At 43.7% G+C, this 21,951-nt stretch overlaps 1 long non-coding RNA gene across 1 annotated transcript in view; it reads right to left on the bottom strand.

Annotated features, from left to right (window-relative positions):
• LOC138365532 (uncharacterized) overlaps positions 1 to 21,951 on the bottom strand; it is a 565,144-nt gene that overhangs the window by 54,503 nt on the left and 488,690 nt on the right. Inside the window, exon 5 of the long non-coding RNA XR_011228904.1 lies at positions 20,833 to 20,889. This is a non-coding gene — a long non-coding RNA (uncharacterized lncRNA). The remainder of the gene's footprint in view (positions 1 to 20,832; positions 20,890 to 21,951) is intronic.

Raw genomic sequence — 21,951 nt, 5'->3', positions numbered from 1 at the left:
GCAGTAGCAGCAGCAGTAACAGCAGGCGCAGAGGCAGTAGCAGCAGGGGCAGAGGCAGTAGCAGCAGGGGTAGCAGCAGGGGCAGAGGCAGTAACAGCAGCAGTAACAGCAGGCGCAGAGGCAGTAGCAGCAGCAGTAACAGCAGGCGCAGAGGCAGTAGCAGCAGGGGTAGCAGCAGGGGCAGAGGCAGTAGCAGCAGGGGTAGCAGCAGGGGCAGAGGCAGTAACAGCAGGCGCAGAGGCAGTAGCAGTAGCAGTAACAGCAGGCGCAGAGGCAGTAGCAGCAGGGGCAGAGGCAGTAACAACAGGCGCAGAGGCAGTAGCAGCAGCAGTAACAGCAGGCGCAGAGGCAGTAACAGCAGGGGCAGCAGCAGTAACAGCAGGCGCAGAGGCAGTAACAGCAGGGGTAGCAGCAGCAGTAACAGCAGGGGCAGCAGCAGTAACAGTAGGTGCAGAGGCAGTAACAGCAGGCGCAGCAGCAGTAACAGCAGGGGTAGCAGCAGCAGTAACAGCAGGGGCAGCAGCAGTAACAGCAGGCGCAGAGGCAGTAACAGCAGGGGCAGCAGCAGTAACAGCAGGGGTAGCAGCAGCAGTAACAGCAGGGGCAGCAGCAGTAACAGTAGGTGCAGAGGCAGTAACAGCAGGCGCAGCAGCAGTAACAGCAGGGGTAGCAGCAGTAACAGCAGGCGCAGCAGCAGTAACAGCAGGGGTAGCAGCAGGGGCGTTTTGTCCAACCTGGGTGGTGGTCCGGGCGAGGCAACCTTGAAGCTGCTCTCTTTATGATTCCATGATTGGACATGAATCCGTAATATGCATTGCAAATCACACGGGCCGCGAGGATTAAAGAAGAACGCCCCCCGTCTTACATGTCGTATAAATTTTAATAAATACGCGGTTATAAAACTTTATTGTTTCCTGAAGCATGGGAGAACAGACAGTGGTTCCCAGGGCGATTGACGTTTGGTATTTATAAGGCTCTGTACTCTGCAACAACCACTTGGTTGAGGCCTCTTGTTCCAGGAAGGTTGAAAGGTCACTAGTAGCATTCCAAGACGCCCTCCAGATTGACACAGCTGTTAAGAGGAGGAGGATGTAATCTTGATACTTCACTACATGTCGTCTTTTCAACACTTCAAGTCATTCTTCCTTTTCAGTGGTTGTCGTAATGTTTAAGTATTTATTAATGTGTGGAAGAACTCTTTAACTAGTTTCGTGGTCTCTTATTGATGTATATTTTTAAGTTATATATTCCGTATCATAACACGAATGACTGAACAAAGCACCCTAATACTTGAACAACTTGAACAAAATACACTAATAGAAATGTAATTAGGTATTATAGTTATTATATAGTTTTATGTATACCGTTTATCTCATTATAACTGGATGACCCTTTTCAGCACCATATTTTGTGTATTCAATACCTTATACTCAACTACTTTAGTGTGTGAAGGTGTTGCTTGTGATTCGAAGATTTTAAATGACAAGAAACTATTGCATAAGTAATACCCTACAATGCACCCTACGCTGTTCCCTGCCCTGCATCATACTCGCTGCCTTACCCTTTATTCTCTGCTATGATCAACACCGTACCCAACACTGTACCAGTATTGTACCCTAAACTGTAAGGTCGCTGCAACCACACGCCTTTTTTAGTGAACTTGAGGTCGACGCACACTGAAGGCAAAAGAATGGAAGGCAATTCTCGTCGACTTGAGAATGGTCCAGGACGGACCGAAACGTCGTCGTCCCTTCACTTTCTAGTGTGTGGTTTGGTCAACATATTTAAGCCACGTTATTGTGGCTTAAATCTGCAATGGAATGCAAGAATGAATCAGCCTGGTACTCCCAGTACTCAAGATCGACGTCTCCCGCGTGTTTAAGAATGTTACCAGTCACTCTCCTACACTTTGGCCAGGTAAAGGTGAGTGTTCCATGTTCCGTTCACGCTTGTAAAGGTAATTATCATCAGGAAGTACTAAGTAGCACTTAGACTATATAACACTTGAAAGTCCAACCACTTGGACCATTGGGATTTAACGCCGACCCTGCATGAAGCAAGGCCGTCACTAGCGACCAGGCCAAGTGGTGTTAGACAAACATTTACAAACACCAGCGTCAGTAATATTGATCCTTCCCCGGGTCACTATTCTTCCTTACATCATAGTGTCTCGCACTGTTGATGTCTTCCTACCTTTGCTTTATCACAAGGTAACGATTCCCTTATTGCTTCGATGCTGACTTGCTCCAGAGTGGTTATTTCTGCTCACCTCTCAATACAAAAGTTTATCTCATAATTGTTAATATCTTTTTATGGCAGGAGGCGACGAGGGGCTGGATGATACATTTACCATCTTCGTCTATTAGTATGTTATCTATTTTTCCTCCCATTCTCTGTGACCCATCTCCACCATCTCACTGTTTGTGTATGAGGCTGTATCCTATTTCTAGGTTGGTTAACGACCCTTACAAATAATACATTATTTTGAATACAAAACGCACAGTGGGTTGGGATTTCAGATTTCAGAGAGGCTCCAGTGTTGCTTGCTTCCGTTGCTTTTAGCATTGCTGGAGTGTCCTAGTAGTTTCAGCATGTGAACCTGTGGGGCGCTGCAAGCAACAGCCTGTTGGACCAGGAGGACAAGGAGCTGGAATATTTGGGGGACAGGAAGGAAAGAATATTGGCCGGAACTCCAGCAAGTAACACGTGGGCCATCGGGGATTGAACTCTCGCGAATATTTGCAGCTGCAGGTCCTCTAATAAAATAATACCGTGATTCTGTGTTATTGTTCCCCATAACACAATAACACTGCTGTTCTGCGTGTTATTGTTCACAGTGTGTTATCTAGGATATGAAGTTCTTCAGTGCTGTGTAGTACCTGGTGACAGGTAACTGCTGGAGCTGTGTACCTGGTGATTCCCACCTGGTGGTTCCCAGGGCGATTGAAGTTTGGTATTTATAAGACTCTGCACTCTGCAACAACCACTTGGTTGAGGCGGCCTGTTGCAGGAAGGTTGAAAGGTATCGCTATCTGTGAGACGCTATCTGGTCTCCAGTACAGCAGGTGTAACTATCCTCCACTACACACGTGACAAGTTATTACCTGGCGAAGCTTAAGATGGTGCCAGTGCTTGACCCTTTATCACTGTCTTCCCCCGATGGCTATTCACTACCTTGATTACAGGCCTTCTTGCTTGGGGTCATCACTCGCCTTGATTACCTCCTCCTCAAATGAGGTCTCTGCAACCATCCACTTTCTTCATAGTGTAATGATGAAAATTGACTGCAATATCCTCGTTTACTGCAGCGTCTGTTACACCAAGACGTCATACCAATTGTTGTGCTTCCTACTGACTCTACTTAGATCATTGCAAACAAAAAAATCAAAACCCTGTCATATATGATACATGGACAAGCTGACAGAAGGTTACCCCCCTTGGATCATAACCTTAATTCAACACAAATATTTGTCCAAATTGTGTACTTTGTGTACTTGGTATGGTGGTTCAAACGCCATTAATTCGTAGTTCGTAGCCAATACGGATCAGCGAGACCCATTTTGACCTCGGAGTCACGCTAACAATGGAAGCAACACACACACACACACACACACACACACACACACACACACACACAGTGATGTGGTGGAGGCTGACTCCATACACAGTTTCAAATGTAGATATGATAGAGCCCAGTAGGCTCAGGAATCTGTACACCAGTTGATTGACAGTTGAGAGGCGGGACCAAAGAGCCAGAGCTCAACCCCCGCAAGCACAATTAGGTGAGTACACACTCACACTTGTTCCTTACATCGATTAAAATTAAATTATATAAATGTCAAATCATTTTAATGCATGATATCATATTATCAACCCACACTTCTATTTTATGTAATACGATAACACCTGAACGAGTCTTTCAAGACACCTGTGTCTGATATCAATGACGGCACGGTATACTTATTGTATACTGGATACTGTATACTGATGTATATTGGATATTTAATAAGCATTTAATAAGTATAAGTATACTTATTAAATATCCAGAAGCATTTAATTATAACAATCTTAAAGTTATCTTTCACGACGCTCAGTATTATCTTTAAAACATTTCATCATTCTACAAAATTTATCATTAGAATATTAACATTATTTCATTTTCTTTTTTCAATTACCTTAATTATATTTCCGAAATTAATACTGCAAATGAAGTCAAAATCTTAAGAAACTTGCTATAGACGTTTGTACATTCCAAGACATTAACTCTAACAATCTGTCACTTAATACAAGTTAAATACATGATAGTAGTTATTTATGACAGAATTTAGCTGTCTATAACATTAATAAATTTGACAGTACGGTTTCCTTGACATTTTAAAACCAGTTAAAATGGAACTTTAAGTGTACTTAAAATTAGCCAGAATAATAGTAGTGAGAACGCAATTAATGGCGATAAAAAGGGGGAGTGAGAATGGCGGCTAAATAATGGTGGATAAATAATGGTGGCCTAAATAATGGTGGAAAGTGCTGGGATTAATGCTGTTGATATCGACGTTAATCATGGCCATCAACCGTGGCTATGAGAGCATTATATTAAAAATGATGACGGGATAATGATGTCGTGCGTTGCGATAATGAGCATGGACTACTGTGATGATGATGGTACTGAGGATTGTGATGATAGTATAGTATATGAGTAGGTGGATGGATGGTGATTATGATGAACAAGGTCTAGGAAGGTGAACGAGGGTGAACAAGGTGATAAAAGATGCCCAATACGCACACGCACGCGAGGGCCCACGATCGTGCGCGCGCACACACGCACGAACACAACATACAATCCCACACACACAATCAAGCCAATAAGATAGTTATGCCATGGTTCTCCTGCTCTATTAGCTGCTCCTGTTCTGTGCAAATCCCCTACGAAGCAATACACCGTAAAACGGAAGTGAGGTGAGTTGCCCGATAGCCGGAAGATAGCTAATGTGATTCTAATATATATAAAAAAAAAGGTGAGAGGCAGACAATGAAGTACAGGTCAGTGATAAACATACTGTTCAAGCACATCTAGTTACGTGCATCAAGACGAATGCTAAGATAGTCACTGAAAGAGATGATGTCACACTGACCATTTAGTGGTTAAGAAAAAGGATAACTATCAATCACAACGTAGGAAAAGAAAAATGAGTACCAGGAGACATGATCACGACGTATGAGATTACTAGAAGCACCGACAAACTTGACCACAACGAAATGTTTGAGCGTGAACAAGGGAAAGGAGGAGAGGTTGTGGGTGCAAACTAGGAACTCAGTTGACCCACAAGTGATATAAGAAGACAAACCCCCCCCCCATTTATATTTTATAAACAACTGGAACGAACTAAGAGGAGACGACAAATTGCATTAGATGTCCTTATCCTTAGACGACCGATAACTGGAAGACCTACGGACCTACAAACTCTTGTAGGCAAGAAATGTTAGGTAACAACACACACACACACACACCCACCCACACACACACACACACACACACACACACACACACACACACACACACACATACACACACACACGAGATATTAGAGCCACAGAGATATTAGAAAACGTTTTTAGTGTCATAGTGGTTGACAAATGGAATGCACTAGGCAGTGATGTGGTGGAGGCTGACTCCATACACAGTTTCAAGTGTAGATATGATAAGAGCCCAGTAGGCTCAGGAACCTGTACACCTGTTGATTGACGGTTGAGAGGCGGGACCAAAGAGCCAGAGCTCAACCCCCGCAAGCACAACTAGGTGAGTACACACAGAACCGTCTTACCCTTTCATGCAAATCGGCCAACGGTCAATATCCCCCCCCCCCCCCTTCGCCAACATCCCAGATTCCTATCTAGGTTAGTACTCTAAGGATGTGATCGCCTGCCGCTGCCCCAATCAACGCCTTGAGCAATCACACCGGGGAATAATTATTGGCTCATCACCCCTCCAGCCTCGCGGCAACATATATTTTGGGGAAAACATTAAATTTTAGTTTCATTGGAGTTCCTTGCGCGTATATCTGCTGCCCCTTGATAATTATAGGCTTGTCTGGTCGTCAAACGTCGTATATATAACTCTTATGGGAGTGTTGGCTAGAATTTTCAAACATTTGTATTCAAATATGTTATATTAAGAGGCCGACTGCATAATTTGGCGTAATCTTTGGTTCTTGTTCTTTCGTCCCAAGGACAGATATCATGATATCCGCGCCCCTTACTATTGAGATGGTTCGTCCACTTATTTCACAACGTTTCAAAGTTTGCATATGAGGTGAGGTCATCTCTGTTAACAAAAAAAAACTAAATATATACATTGGTTAAGTATATAAAGTAATGTTTATCTTAAAAGTATACAAAAATTGTGTGAATAAAAGTATATATATATATATATTTACGTTAATACAACAAGAGCAAGTTTCTATGTAAAGTATAGAAACACCCTCACACTTGTATATCCTAAGTACCACCCATATATCTTTTACACCATAGCACCACCACACCTCTGTACAGCACACACACATACACACACACACCAAAGAGCCACAGCTCAACCCCCGCATGCACAAATAGGTGAGTACACACACATACACAAACACGCGCGCACAAACGCGCGCACACACACATACGCCAGCCAGACTAACATCGGAACAGCCTTCAGGAATCTGTGTAAGGAATCATTCAGAACCTTGTACACCACATATGTAAGACCAATCCTGGAGTATGCGGCCCCAACATGGAGCCCGTACCTTGTCAAGCAGAAGACAAAGCTGGAAAAAGTTCAGAGGTACGCCACTAGGCTAGTCCCAGAGCTAAGAGGCATGAGTTACGAGGATAGGCTGCGTGAGATGCACCTCACGACACTGGAAGACAGAAGAGTAGGAGACATGATCACTACCTACAAAATTATCAGAGGAATTGACAGGGTACATATGGATAAACTTTTTAACACGGGTGGTACGCGAACAAGGGGACACAGGTGGAGACTGAGTACCCAAATGAGCCACAGGGACGTCAGAAAGAACTTTTTCAGTGTCAGAGTAGTTAACAAGTGGAATGCATTAGGCAGTGATGTGGTGGAGGCTGACTCCATACACAGTTTCAAATGTAGATATGATAGAGCCCATTAGGCTCAGGAATCTGTACATCAGTTGATTGACGGTTGAGAGGCGGGACCAAAGAGCCAGAGCTCAACCCCCGCAAGCACAATTAGGTGAGTACAAACACGCGCGTGCACACACACACACTCACCTGGAAACAAGTTTCCTCGCAATTTATTTACATTTTTTTTAATCACTTCCACCTCCGCCGGAGTCAATTATTTCTGCCACACACAAGCTACCGAATACATCAACATTTCGATGAGATTAATATATTACTATCAATCTATTCGTCTATTTACACTTCGTAAGCTTGCAATGAAGTCCTTGTGTTGCTGTAATTCATTTATATTCATCGACTGAATTTGTATATCAAATCTTTTATCTATTCATATATATATTTAAATCAGCTGTCTGCATTCAGCTCACAACAGGATGGTCCCTAGTTCGATTCTCGGACAGGGCTAGACGTTTGTATACGCGTCCTTACATATGATATATATATATACACAAATTCTCCAGCTTTATGTGTAAATCCTTCATCGATTTATATATGCCAATATATCAAACCCTCCATCCTTCCATTCGTTTATGTACCTGCCAATATAAGTACTTACACTTAATAAGTTCATCTATTACGCAACTTGTCATCCTTCAACCGATCTAACAATCAATTTACAACCTAACATAAAAATTGGTCTCTAATAGCCACTAGGAGAGTCAGCTGACCAAACAAGTCGTCGGCTTTACTGCCCAACCACTTGGGGTGGACGGTAGAGCGACGGTTTCGTTCATTTAGGTCGACGTTCAATCCCCGACTGTTGGGTTCAAGTGCCCAACCACTTGAACCTTCAGGGATCGAACGCTGGCCTGCAAAAGGCCAGATCGTCGCTGAACCAACCAGTCCAAGTTTCTAGACTTGCTGGAAACAGGAATGATTCAGATGCTGCACTACACAAGTATTTAGTACCAGTCCTTCAATACCGTCTGAAGATCAATGAGGAATGATTCGCGGATTCAAGATACGTTCAGAGAAGGAATGTTACAGCCTATCCATGCAAATCGACCGAAGGTTAAGATGCGGACCCAGGAGCTGGACTTCGACCTCTACCTCCTCCCTCCTCAACGAGCTTCGTTGTAGGTTCCCCCCTTCACTTCATAACGACTTCGTTAGCAGCGCCCAGAGAGCGAGAAAGAAGCTATAGAAGCAGCACATCTTGGACATTAACCACAGGAAGCCTTCTGGTGATTCGAGTCTCCAGACTCGAATCATGTCTGGCAACATGTCTCCAACGACATGTTGCCCTGTGCAACGTCGCCAACCCCCCAACCCCCCAACCCCCCCATGCCATTAACACACAAAACACAGCTGTACACATACAAAAGTCCCCTCCCTCCCTCCCTCACTCCCCCCTACCTCAACCTCTTGACATAAATTCAGTTCACTAACATTCACTATATGAACTCCACTGACAGAGGCCCAACCACCTCCACCCCCCACTGCACAGCCTAACCTCACAATCTCCTCCACAACCAGACCTACGTCCCCGATATCATTCACTGACCTACGTCGCCGATATCATTCACTGACCTACGTCGCCGATATCATCCACTGACCTACGTCGCCGATATCATCCACTGACCTACGTCGACAACATCATTCACTGATGATAAAACCTATAACCTGACCCTATAAAATCCAACATTACATTTGTAACTCATCTTGTAATGTATGTATTTTTACCCGAATAAACATTTGAATTTTGAATTTGAATTTTATATACCTAAAAGATCCTCAAGCACCGTTGACTTAGAATGGGGGGAAGAAGTCTATAATCCGCTGGTAACCGCCCGCGTTATGACGTTATCCACTAATAACGATAATTACCATTTAATTATCAATAACGCCCAGGTTAACCAGCCGTTATTAATTATAGGCTTGTGGCCTGCACACGTTACTGGAGAACGTGAGGAGGGGGGGAGGGATGTGTGGATAGAGGTCCAGATGTGTGGATAGGTTATCTTGAGATGATTTCGGGGCTTTTTAGTGTCCCCGCGGCCCGGTCCTCGACCAGGCCTCCACCCCCAGGAAGCAGCCCGTGACAGCTGACTAACACCCAGGTACCTATTTTACTGCTAGGTAACAGGGGCATAGGGTGAAAGAAACTCTGCTCAATGTTTCTCGCCGGCGCCTGGGATCGAACCCGGGAGGTCCAGATTGCACACACAAATCACATTAGCGTGATGCATCAATGAACAAATCCACAAGGGGGTGACGAGCACTCGAACCTACGTCCGAGGCATTCGAGGCTACGCCTAGTGTATTCCACATAGTGTAATGGTTAGTGTCCTGACCCGCACGTCTAGGATTCGAACCCTGGGGCAGTGCAGGAGGATAGGGCACCGTACCTTCACGGGTCGCCTCTGTGTAGCCATCATTAAGGGGGTAGAAATAGCCTAAGCTACTCTATCCCTTTGAGATGTAATTATTGCTTATCTCAATAAACATACTTGAACTTGAACTTGAAGCCATCATTAATTGGAGACTTGAACATAAAATTAATTGCCGATAAAATTCTTGGAGGGGGGGGGGGATATAAGTGCTGATTAACCTAATACGTTCCAATACCTGTTCTAAGGCCTAATTGACCGGTTTTCAATTCTTTAGGAACCAGCCCTTCACAGTCGTTCTTGGTCCTTGTAAACCCTATTCCCCTCCGTCTTTGCTCATTAAATTACAAAGTCAAGATCACATTGCAAATCTAAACTTTATGATAATATAAACATTATATTACTGTTTAGATCACTATTTTAGTTATGATGTCAGAGTTATTATTTTGATTTGTTTATTCAATCAATAACTACCACTCTTGAAGCCTACACCACCACACCAAGAACGACAACCAGACAAAACCACCACAACCACCACCACCACCACACCAAGAACCAGACAAACCCACCACCACCACCACACCAAGAACCAGACAAACCCACCACCACGGCCTAACCTCACCCCAGATCCCCTCGTCTCTCTCCTATGAGAGCGTTCCTCGGGTTGATTACAGGTTAGAGAGTGGAGGTGGCCATCTGTGATGTGGACCAGCATTAGTATCCCTCCCCGGCGCCTACACCACCCCACACGCCCACACCGGGGTAAACAACATATCCCTTTTAACCTCCCCCCATCCCCATCCCTCCTGTCCCCCTATCCCCTATCCGACATGTGCGGTAAAGATACCGACCCATCTTGCCATTGTTCCCTCAGCCTCTATGACTTCAGGTTCCGGCCAACTGATGTTGGATATTAGCACGACATTATCACGGCTCTTGAGAACCAGGTTCGACTCCGGCATTATTCGTCTCAAAAAAATATCATATTCGTGATGATTATGCTGTGACAGAGCACGCATAGTTCTATTGTAAGAGCATTATTCAATTTACGTTTGAGAAAGAATTTTCGTGTATGAGGACTAACACTGCGCATACATGCTCTAAATCCAGCATCTTCCTAAACTTTTTTTTTTTTGATATATACAAGAGTTGTTACATTCTTGTACAGCCACTAGTACGCGTAACGTTTCGGGCAGGTCTCTGGAATACGATCCCCTGCCGCGAAGAATCGTTGTTACAACCAAGTACACATTTTACTGTTGCGTTAAACAGAGGCTACAGTTAAGGATTTGCGCCCAGTAAATCCTCCCCGGTCAGGATACGAACCCATGACAAAGCGCTCGCGGAACGCCAGGCGAGTGTCTTACCACTACACCACGGAGACTGTGAACCTTACAAAGGAACAGCCACATCTCCATAAGCATGTCATGATACGCAAAAAATCAGCATATTAAATGTTCACCTTCTGGTCATCATTCTAACAGGTGTGTGTAGAATGATGGCCTTTCTGGTCATCATTCTAATTATGGCCTACATGAAATATACATTCCATCAAATGCAGAATGATGGATCACAACAGATATTCGTCCGGGGGGATGAATCCGTCGGCAATCCGCATTATAAATCACACACGAACACAACCACCACCTTACTAAAGCATCGAATTTATCGAGCATCTTTTTTTTTGTTAATAAATGACCCCTTTAAAAAAAAAAGATCAAACTAATTTGCATATGGATTCATTTGTTTTAATCCGAGATCATCGATATCTTATCTCGGTTAATAGACCATAATGATGGACCAAGTGGCAGGATCCCATTAGAGCGACGTGCGCTTTACCATGAGGCATCGTCGAAATGGTTCCCTTTATCAAGATTGATTAATCCAAAGCGCAGCTCTCGCTGATCACAAATGACTCGCTAAACGTGTTATTTAGTGCAGGAGCCTCGTGACGCATGGGCTCTTGGCAAGGGGATACCGGGCCGAGCTCTCAAGTGAATCGCAGAAATGAGGCGAGGGTTATTCACATTCACTCCTATAATAAGAATTCTGATTCGGTAGAGGACTTGAGATTAGCAGGGCGAGAGGGTAGTGATAAATTTGGTGATCTATCGCGAGAGAGAGAGAGAGAGAGAGAGAGAGAGAGAGAGAGAGAGAGAGAGAGAGAGAGAGAGAGAGAGAGAGAGAGAGAGAGAGAGAGAGAGAGAGAGAGAGACAGAGAGACAGAGAGACAGAGAGACAAGAGAGACAGAGAGACAGAGAGACAAGAGAGACAGAGAGACAAGAGAGACAGAGAGAGAAAGAGAGAGAGAGAGAGAGAGAGAGAGAGAGAGAGAGAGAGAGAGAGAGAGAGAGAGAGAGAGAGAGAGAGAGAGAGAGAGAGAGAGAGAGAGAGAGAGAGAGAATAGGGAATGCGTTCAGGCGACCCTGAAACCGGTTAACAAAAATCAAACTAAGCAGGTTTGTATAGGCCGCTCACTACGCCTCACATCTCCTACGGTAACAACACTACACATACACATACATATACACGTGTGTGTAATGTGTACCTGTGTATGTACCCTATGTGTAAATATGTAAGGGAGTTGTATTACTGACGTGAAGAGTTCCAGCTTTTGTATAACAACACAACATCATCCCCCCTAACACAACATCATCCCCCCTTTAACATCAACCCTCCCCCCCCCACCACCAACCACGCTCCCACACCTCAACAAACGGTGGAATTAGCTAAGCGTGGGACCTTCCACTAGCGCCAGAGAACTGACCAATAAATTATACAAATGGAAACTTTTATTCTTCAATATTTCAAACATACGAAAACATATGTTAGTTTCATCGTCGCTTCCCCCCCCCTCCTTCCCTTCTACCGGCTTCCCTACGCAGTGCTCCTCTACTTCTCTCCTTCACACACTTCAAAACACACGTATTTATCTTATTTTCTCTTCTTAGGGGATACCCTTACACGCATTTCTCTTATTTTTCCCTCTTTATTATTTTTGTTTGGGTCTTCGCTGTCCTCTCAGTTAATGGACGAGATAACGTAACCTTTGTCACCATTGTAAAGCGTGAAGACAATGTCTCCTTTGCCGTCACTGCGGTGCAGAACAACAATGTTGAGTTTGGCACAAATGAAACAGGATCAATACATCGCTTTAGCAAAACTGACAGCGCTTAAAACAAATGTAAACTGAACAACACCGTAGCATACACCAGGCAATCCACAATAAGCTGATGTATCAACGAGAGCACCATTGGAACAGTATGGGAATCGTATCAACGCCCTGGGTAAATCTGTTACCTAGCAGTAAAATAGGTACCTGGGTGTTAGTCAGCTGTCACGGGCTGCTTCCTGGGGGTGGAGGCCTGGTCGAGGACCGGGCCGCGGGGACACTAAAAAAAAAAAAAGCCCCGAAATCATCTCAAGATAACCTCAAGATAACCCGAGACGCGGGGCCTTACCCCTGCACCATGACATGCTAAAGATCAGCACTGAACAATACTGTCACAAGTAACATTAACGTAACGTAACATTTAACAATAATGTAACGTTTAGCCATAAATGTCCCTCTAACACCACGCTAACGTTTGATAACGCAACTTCTGAAATTGTGTCATGTTTGTCACCATTGTAACTTTTGTCTTTAAACCTAAGTGAGAGAACCGAGCCAAAGTTGTTTGACCGCAAGGGCAAATTTATGTTCACAGTACCATTGTTTATTTTTTTTTTGTTCGTCATGCAATTGCTTCACGGACCCCCCTACCCCCCCCCCCCCTCGGACCCTTCTACACCCACGGACCCCCTATACTCCCCCCTCGGTCCTCCTTCCCTCCCCCACGGACCCCCTCCCCTTCACGTAAACAAGTCCCACACCCACGATTCAAACTCCCCCCCCCCCATTCTCTTCCCCTTCTCACCTTCCTTTCCGTTTTCCCTCTCCCTCTTCCACCCCCCCCCCACCCACTTCCCATTACACCAGGTGATCACTCACAGATTATAGGTGATTATCAAGCAAGCACACCACTCCCGACTCCCGGTTCTCATAGCGTCTCGTTGTCCTAGAGCTTTCCTGGTTTCAAGTCACTGATCAAATCTCGCGATAGTGAAGAGCGCTGCCGCCATAACTCAGGGACCAGCAACTTCCGGCAAGATGCACAAGGCGTATAAATGAGCTGTGTAATTGTGTATTGGACAGCGTGAGAGTTGTGACTGGACGCTTCCCTTCCTACTGGAGCCAATGTAACGCCCATTGGAGATTAGAGATAATGTGTTCCTCCCGATTCACTCAATAGACCTGTGTGTACTTGGTGGATTTTCTGGTGTGTGTGTGTGTGTGAGAGAGAGAGAGAGAGAGAGAGAGAGAGAGAGAGAGAGAGAGAGAGAGAGAGAGAGAGAGAGAGAGAGAGAGAGAGAGAGAGAGAGAGAGAGAGAGAGATAGGGAGGGGAAGAGTCAAACAGTTCTTTTATACACTGATTGAAAGAGAAATGTATTGACCAGCGAAGAGAGAAAGAGAGAGAGAGATTAAGAACACGATACCATAATAAAAAGACCGACAAAGATAAGAGATCAATTGAGGGGGGGAGAGGAGAAAAACAAAACCTGAACACAGAAACAAAATAATCAATCCACAATAAACCGAAACATTTCACAATCGCGCTGAAAGAAGTATATACAAACCCATTAATTCACAAGCGAGGTCTTGAGTCAGCCAAAATTAACCCTGCCAGCCAAGTAGGTGGGTGTAGCCGTGTTAAGGTTAACGCAAGCCACAATTAACATCAGCAACAGGGCCCTGAATCAGCCTGGGAGGGAGAGAGGAAGGGCTGGGAGGGAGGGAGGAAGGGCTGGGAGGGAGGGAGGAAGGGCTGGGAGGGAGGGATAGGGAAGGAGGGGAGTTGGAAGAGGGAGAAAGGGATAGGAAGACAGGCATGGATGTAGGGAAGGATGGGAAAGAGGCAGGAAGGAAAGGAGTGAGGCAGGTTGGCAGGGAGAGGGAAGGAAGGAGGTGGGAGAGGAGAAGAGGCAGAGAGGGAGGCTAGGCATGGATGGATGGTGGGAGGGAGGCAGGGAGGGTGAGACTAAGGCTGTGTCAACCAGGTGACGCATAAATACTGATGTTTATACCACCACAGCACACACACACACACACACACACACACACACACACACACACACACACACACACACACACACACACACACAAACGTTCGTAACATGAATGAAAACGTTATCAACTTATGCAAAAATTTCGTTCCAACGCTCACACACATTGTTAGCACATCTAGTTTAGTACACGCGCATGCTTTGGCACCTGCAAGCACGCACGCACACGCACACACACACACACACACACACACACACACACACACACACACACACACACACACACACACACACACACACACACACAGACACACACACAGACACACACACACACACACTGCATATTTATGGATTGTCAGAAAGCCTTTGACACCGTACCCACCACAAAATAATTGCACTAATTCAAATTCATTTAAAAAACCATATAATAAAACTTAAACGTTCTGGGAATAACTCAAACTATATATATACATCTGTACTTCACACCAAGAACAGCACCGAAACATCGGCCAAACCCCCGCCATCCTGAACGCATTCTCGGTACCACCTTTCGGTCGTTTCCACCACCACCACCTGGCCACCACCACCACCTGGCCACCACCACCACCTGGCCACCACCACCACCACCACCACCTGGCCACCACCACCACCTGGCCACCACCACCACCACCACCACCTGGCCACCATCTCTTCGACCACCACCATCACCACCTCGACTAGTAGACATAATTACTAAGTAGGGGAATACCCCAAACGAAGTTCAGGTGATCAACGAGTAGAATACACTGAAAAGAAGTCCTGGAAGCCAACTCCATCCACAACTTTTAAAGGTCAGATATGCCAACAATAACAAATCGAATAGAAGAAAAGTTCAATTAAAACGCAAGTTATAATTTTAAGGCGTTTGGGTGAGGGGCGTGAAGAGTTACAGCTCTACAGCCCCAAGTGTGTGAGTTAGGTGAGTACAACACCCTCCCCCACCCCCATCACCACGATCACCAGGGGCCACCACGATCACCAGGGCCACCACGATCACCAGGGGCCACCACGATCACCAGGGGCCACCACGATCACCAGGGCCACCACGATCACCAGGGGCCACCACGATCACCAGGGGCCACCATGATCACCAGGGGCCACCACGATCACCAGGGGCCACCACGATCACCAGGGGCCACCACGATCACCAGGGGCCACCACGATCACCAGGGGCCACCACGATCACCAGGGGCCACCACGATCACCAGGGGCCACCACGATCACCAGGGCCACCACGATCACCAGGGCCACCAGAGCTGTCGCTACCACCCCACGACCATCACCCTGGCCACAGAGACGTAACCCTGGCCACCCTAAAGGTGTGGTGTGAACACTGGCCGGCCCGCGGCTCTGCACGCCTCGGCCACCTCCCATACATATATATTAAGTTCTCTCCGTACTCACCTAAATGATTACGGGCTCACCATAGCCCGTGCTACATGGACACTTCGTTCTGAGTAGCTAAATCAAAAAACAACAACAACAACTCACCTAAATGTACTAAATGTGCTGGCAGGGTTGAGTGCTAGCTGCTTGGCTCCGCCTCACCAGCTGTCTAGTGCAATGACTCGACTCTTTCTCATTCTATTATCTTTGCATGTAATACCTCTTAGCTTCTAATGTCTCGCCCCTCACATTCATTCATTCCATTTCCCCAATATATAGCTAAAAGGGATATTTTTTAATATCTCTGTAGCTCATCTGGGCCTCAATAATCCATTCACGTTGTTCTACCCTCATCCAATATCCAACACTGTTTACTGAATCTGGTGGAGATATTTAGAAGACCTCCTATATTCAGGTGAGGATAACATAAAATGCAATTAAAACCGACAGCTCTTTTAAATTCCATTTTTACTCTTTTTGGAATGTATGTTTATTACATACACGCGCCAAAATAAATATATATATATATATATATATATATATATATATATATATATATATATATATATATATATATATATATATATATATATATATATATATGCGAACAAGCCAGAATGGTCCCCTGGACAATATGCAACTGAAAACTCACACCCCAGAAGTGACTCGAACCCATACTCCCAGAAGCAACGCAACTGGTATGTACAAGACGCCTTAATCCACTTGACCATCACGACCGGACAAAATGAGGTGATAGCCGAGGCTATTTGAACCACCCCACCGCCGGCACTCGGATAGTTATCTTGGGCATAGCATTTTACCAAATCACCTCATTCTTAGGGGCACACGTGAGGAACACAAATGCGAACAAGCCAGAATGGTCCCCTGGACAATATGCAACTGAAAACTCACACCCCAGAAGTGACTCGAACCCATACTCCCAGAAGCAACGCAACTGGTATGTACAAGACGCCTTAATCCACTTGACCATCACGACCGGACAAAATGAGGTGATAGCCGAGGCTATTTGAACCACCCCACCGCCGGCACTCGGATAGTTATCTTGGGCATAGCATTTTACCAAATCACCTCATTCTTAGGGGCACACGTGAGGAACACAAATGCGAACAAGCCAGAATGGTCCCCTGGACAATATGCAACTGAAAACTCATTTTGTCCGGTCGTGATGGTCAAGTGGATTAAGGCGTCTTGTACATACCAGTTGCGTTGCTTCTGGGAGTATGGGTTCGAGTCACTTCTGGGGTGTGAGTTTTCAGTTATATATATATATATATATATATATATATATATATATATATATATATATATATATATATATATATATATATATATATATATATATATATAGTTACAACAGTGCCTCTCAATTTGTATACTGTATATCATGATCCCATAACTGAAGAATACTAAGTTTTGACACATTTCTTAAACCATTTTACTGACGTCCAAAATGTCAAAATTCGGAAAATTTCATCAAACTTTTCGGACCAACAATGAAAGTTTAAATTATCCAGAGTATCGCCTGATTTCATCCAGGTCATCATATAATATTATTCATTATACAATTAAATACTATTTAGTACGTTATATAATACTACCCAGCACATAATGATACGAAGGAATGCTTAACAGACTATGGGCCAGGATTCAACAACCTCCTACGAAACCTTTACATCTTTTCTCAATCCTTGGAGGCTGTGTTTACATTTATTAGAAAGTTTATGATCTCAGCAGCACCAGGAGGCTGTTTATAACAACAGCAACATTTGACTGCGAAGTTTCCATGCTGGTAAACTATTAATAGATGTAAACAAAACCGCCAAAGATTGAGAAAAGATATACAGATTTCGTAACTGGTTGCACTTTCTGTAGATTCATGGTAAACTTGGTTTACATTTCTTCACATTTCCTTATCAGCATCATAATAGTATGCGTTCTCAATAAATGTCCTTCCGCTCTAATGGTAAACTTACACATTGGTTTACCAAAATACATCACCATTCAAAGTAATATGTTATTTATATCTAAAAATGTAATTTTGATTTAGATAGTACACCCGTTCAGTCAAGCTCTAATTATAACAATCTGTGTAAGTTATTACGGATAAAGTTTCTAATTCTAATAGCTAGAGGTTTCCTGCACTCCAAGAGTAGCCAGTGTATCATATGTGTGCGTCTTAAACGGCCGCAGTGTCAAAATTAAGGTGATGTAACGTAATGAAAATGACTTTTTAAAGTGACGCTTCATTGAGTGAACGAACACCGGGGCTCAATGGACAAGCGTGCAAAACCACTTAACAATTTTACGCTTGTCAAACCATCAGAACGAACGCCAGAAACGACGCAAAAACAAGGAACTAAACAAAGTTACAAAATAATCGCAAAAAAACGCATTAACAAAAAATATAGAAAACGAGACAAATACACTGATCTAGCCTAGCCTGAGTATACTTCCTGCCTGCAGTCTCTCTCTCAAGTTACCGTTTTGTATATTTTTTTTGGCGCTTTTCATTATTATTCACGACAAGAAAAATGGTCCGAGGTAAGCTTTCAAGTTCGCACCACAACACGAACTCTCATAGATCATACGACAGCCAAATTACCCTTCAGCCGGGCACATCCAGGCATAGATTGAATGCCGCGAGGTCCTGATACTGCCTGAATTTCTATCAATCACGTTTTTTTTTGCGTCAATCTCTTACGGTGTAATTATTTCCATCTCAACTACAGCCTATTGCCATTATAGTGAAGAAAGGGTCGTTGGCGGCAATTATATACTGCGGGACCTCCTTAAGCCGCACTACTATGCCGGATATAAGGTGAATGTTGCTTTAGATTTCTAAATTAATACATCTCCTGTAGAAGGCTTGTATTAAACCATCCCAAAGGTCTCTAATGTACTCACATGTAAGTCCTACAGTTGTAAACACGCTCTTCTAGGCAGACCATCGTTGTCGCTGAAAATCGCGGTCTGTAATCTATGAAACGTTGATGAATTTAGATCCTGGTTTGAATCTCACATTACTTTTATTATTTCGGCCTGATGAATTTGTTATTTTTTCAGCGAGCGAGGGGACTCTAGAGAGCCTGGCCGATGATAACAGCAATCATCTCCCTCAAACACATCACACAAAGACTGGAATTATGGGGTTGTGGTTGGCCGGCAAGATACCTTTACTTCGAATTGAGCGGGTGCTCAGCCTCGATTAGGCTGTCGTGCTGAGGTCTGTGGCTCTGAGGTCTGTGCCGCTGAGGTCTGTGGCGCTAGGCTCTGTGACCTGGGGATGCTGGGATACTGAGACATTCAAACTTGGGTTCAAAAAAACAATGCTCTTGAGACCTGAGGTGATTCCCTATCCCATCTCCAGACACCCCCTACTTATCTTCCTGGGAACATAGCCTCATCTTTCTGGCTACGCAACTTTATATTTCGCCAATGCAACCTTATCTTTCGCCAATGCAATCTTACATTTTGAGCGTGTAGTCAGTCTTCTCAAGTCATGCACTTGCTTTTGCTCTTTCATATTATATATAACCAGAATTGACGTAGGAAGTGAATTAGCGTCAGACGCAAGCTGCAAGGAGCTGCCTGCCACACCTGCCATCAGGCAAATGTATTTATGAGAGGCGATATAAATGATTAAGGACTACTATATTATTGTTGATATCTACAATCAAGCTCATTTCCTCTCCAGAGCATTGATAAATATGGAATATGTTGCTGCGATGTCTGATATCGTAAGAAAACATCTCATGAAGTTGATTCCTAATCATATTTGTAAATGTCTGTCTAGTCAAGTCGATCTCGAAAATTAGTGACCGAATGTTGGCTAATGCAGCAGTTGTTGTTGTTGTTTCAGATTTAGCTACTCAGAACGAAGTGTCCATGTAGCACGGGCTATGGTGAGCCCGTAATAATGCAGCAGCCGTAACCCTGTTTATGACTTGAAAACTACACGTGACTCAACTGATTACGACAGAACATTCTCGAAGAGCGCTTCGCTCACTTCTTATGTTCGACTCAAACCTTTCTAAAACGTCAAGCCTTCCTCAGAACGTATTGCAAATACAAATTAATGGCAAACCGAACCAAAATGTTTAATCTAACCTACGAGCATAGCCTACAGACAGAGGGAGTTTGCTAAGTGTGCCTGGGGAGTCTAGTGACGCAGGTTCGATCCTATTGTATAGCCTCAAAATTCTCTCATTAAGCCATCAATTTCAAGTCAATACTATTAGACATTCTGAAGATTTTTCGAACAAAAACCTAGTTATTATTAAGCTACAGTGCCCAATAACAAAAGAAACTTTGCTCCTATAATCATACGTATGTATTTTCAGTTTCAAGTCAATAAAATGAGGCGTTTTCCTAACTTCGAAACGAAGCTAAAATAAAAATACAAACGAAAGATTTTGCTTCAAAGTGACAAGACTAAATTTTAATAGACGTCAAATAACCCAATCCACCCATTTATTTTATATCGGGGTTGGCTTATTTGTCTCAGTCCCGTTACTGTGACTCAACTCTCAAACTTAGGTATTTTTAGGTGATATTTACACGAGACCGTTCTAATATTACGTATCAAACACTTACCACAACACAATTAAGTCGATAACGATGAGTCAAGTCTCGGAATATGGAATAGAAACAGGTTGAAAAAAAAGCCTATATATAACCCGGACGGTCACCGTGGATACCAAACAATAGAATGACTTCTATTCGCTAACAATAGAATAACTTCTATTCACACTAACCTTTGATATCGATGTTGTTCTCTCAGGGTTCACCTCCCAGGTCATATTGTCATGCACCTGGCAACAAGAAAAACATTATGATAGGACACAGCTCGTACATGCAAAGATCCTGTCTAATTGTATAGTTTTATGCCTCGAATATGTTATATCAATTGTTCAGATTTTGCATTCAAAACCCAGGTTTAATTGAATTATCTTTGTATTTGCTTTTAAAGTTACATTGGAAAATATTATAGATTAAACCGTTTCATGTTTTGTTGTCATAAAAACGTTGCTGCAAGCTGGCCATAATAATTACTAGGTTTGGCATGTGTGTATTTGTGGTATATATACAGTCAAAATATGTACTTCTTGGCCTAGCAGCGATTTGGCATATTTGCGAACATTTCTTTAAAAATTATTAATTATTTTATCCACTAATAACAACAAATAATGACAAAATGTATTTCTAAAATATTTACGTTGAGTTTTCTCAATATTATTCAGTACTGGGAAATAAAGAGCATATTTATATTTGGTCAAGTTTCATGGTTAGTTTTGTCTCGAATTAAAGTCAACCTCAATTATGTATATATTAACATGAAAAACTGGCATTCCTTAAGAGACAATTTTTGGGCAAAATTATATGTAAGAAATTCGGTTTGTTTGGTAGATCTAGCCTAGCACGAATTGTGTTCTTATCTAGCTGTGCTTGCGGGGGTTGAGCTTCGCCTCTTTGGTCCCGCCTCTCAACTGTCAATCAACTGGTGTACAAGTTCCTGAGGGTTCTATCATATCTACATTTGAAACTGTGTATGGAGTCTGCCTCCACCATATCACTTCCTAATGCATTTAATTTGTTAACTGCCGTGTGCGCGCGCGCGCGCGCGCGTGTGTGTGTGTGTGTGTGTGTGTGTGTGTGTGTGTGTGTGTGTGTATAAAAACACAAAAACACACACAGGAGGACAGAAAGATCTGGGGGTTGACATCACACTGGACCTGTCCCGTGAAGCCCACATCAAAAGGATATCATCAGCGGCATATGCAAGATTGGCCAACATAACAATTGCCTATAAAAATTTGTGTAAGGAATCATTCAGGAATTTGTATATCACGAATATCAGACCAATCCGTGAGTAT

This window comes from Procambarus clarkii, chromosome 17 (genome assembly GCF_040958095.1).
Source record: "Procambarus clarkii isolate CNS0578487 chromosome 17, FALCON_Pclarkii_2.0, whole genome shotgun sequence".
NCBI lineage: Eukaryota > Metazoa > Arthropoda > Malacostraca > Decapoda > Cambaridae > Procambarus > Procambarus clarkii.
This window is presented reverse-complemented; position numbering and strand designations above follow the sequence as displayed.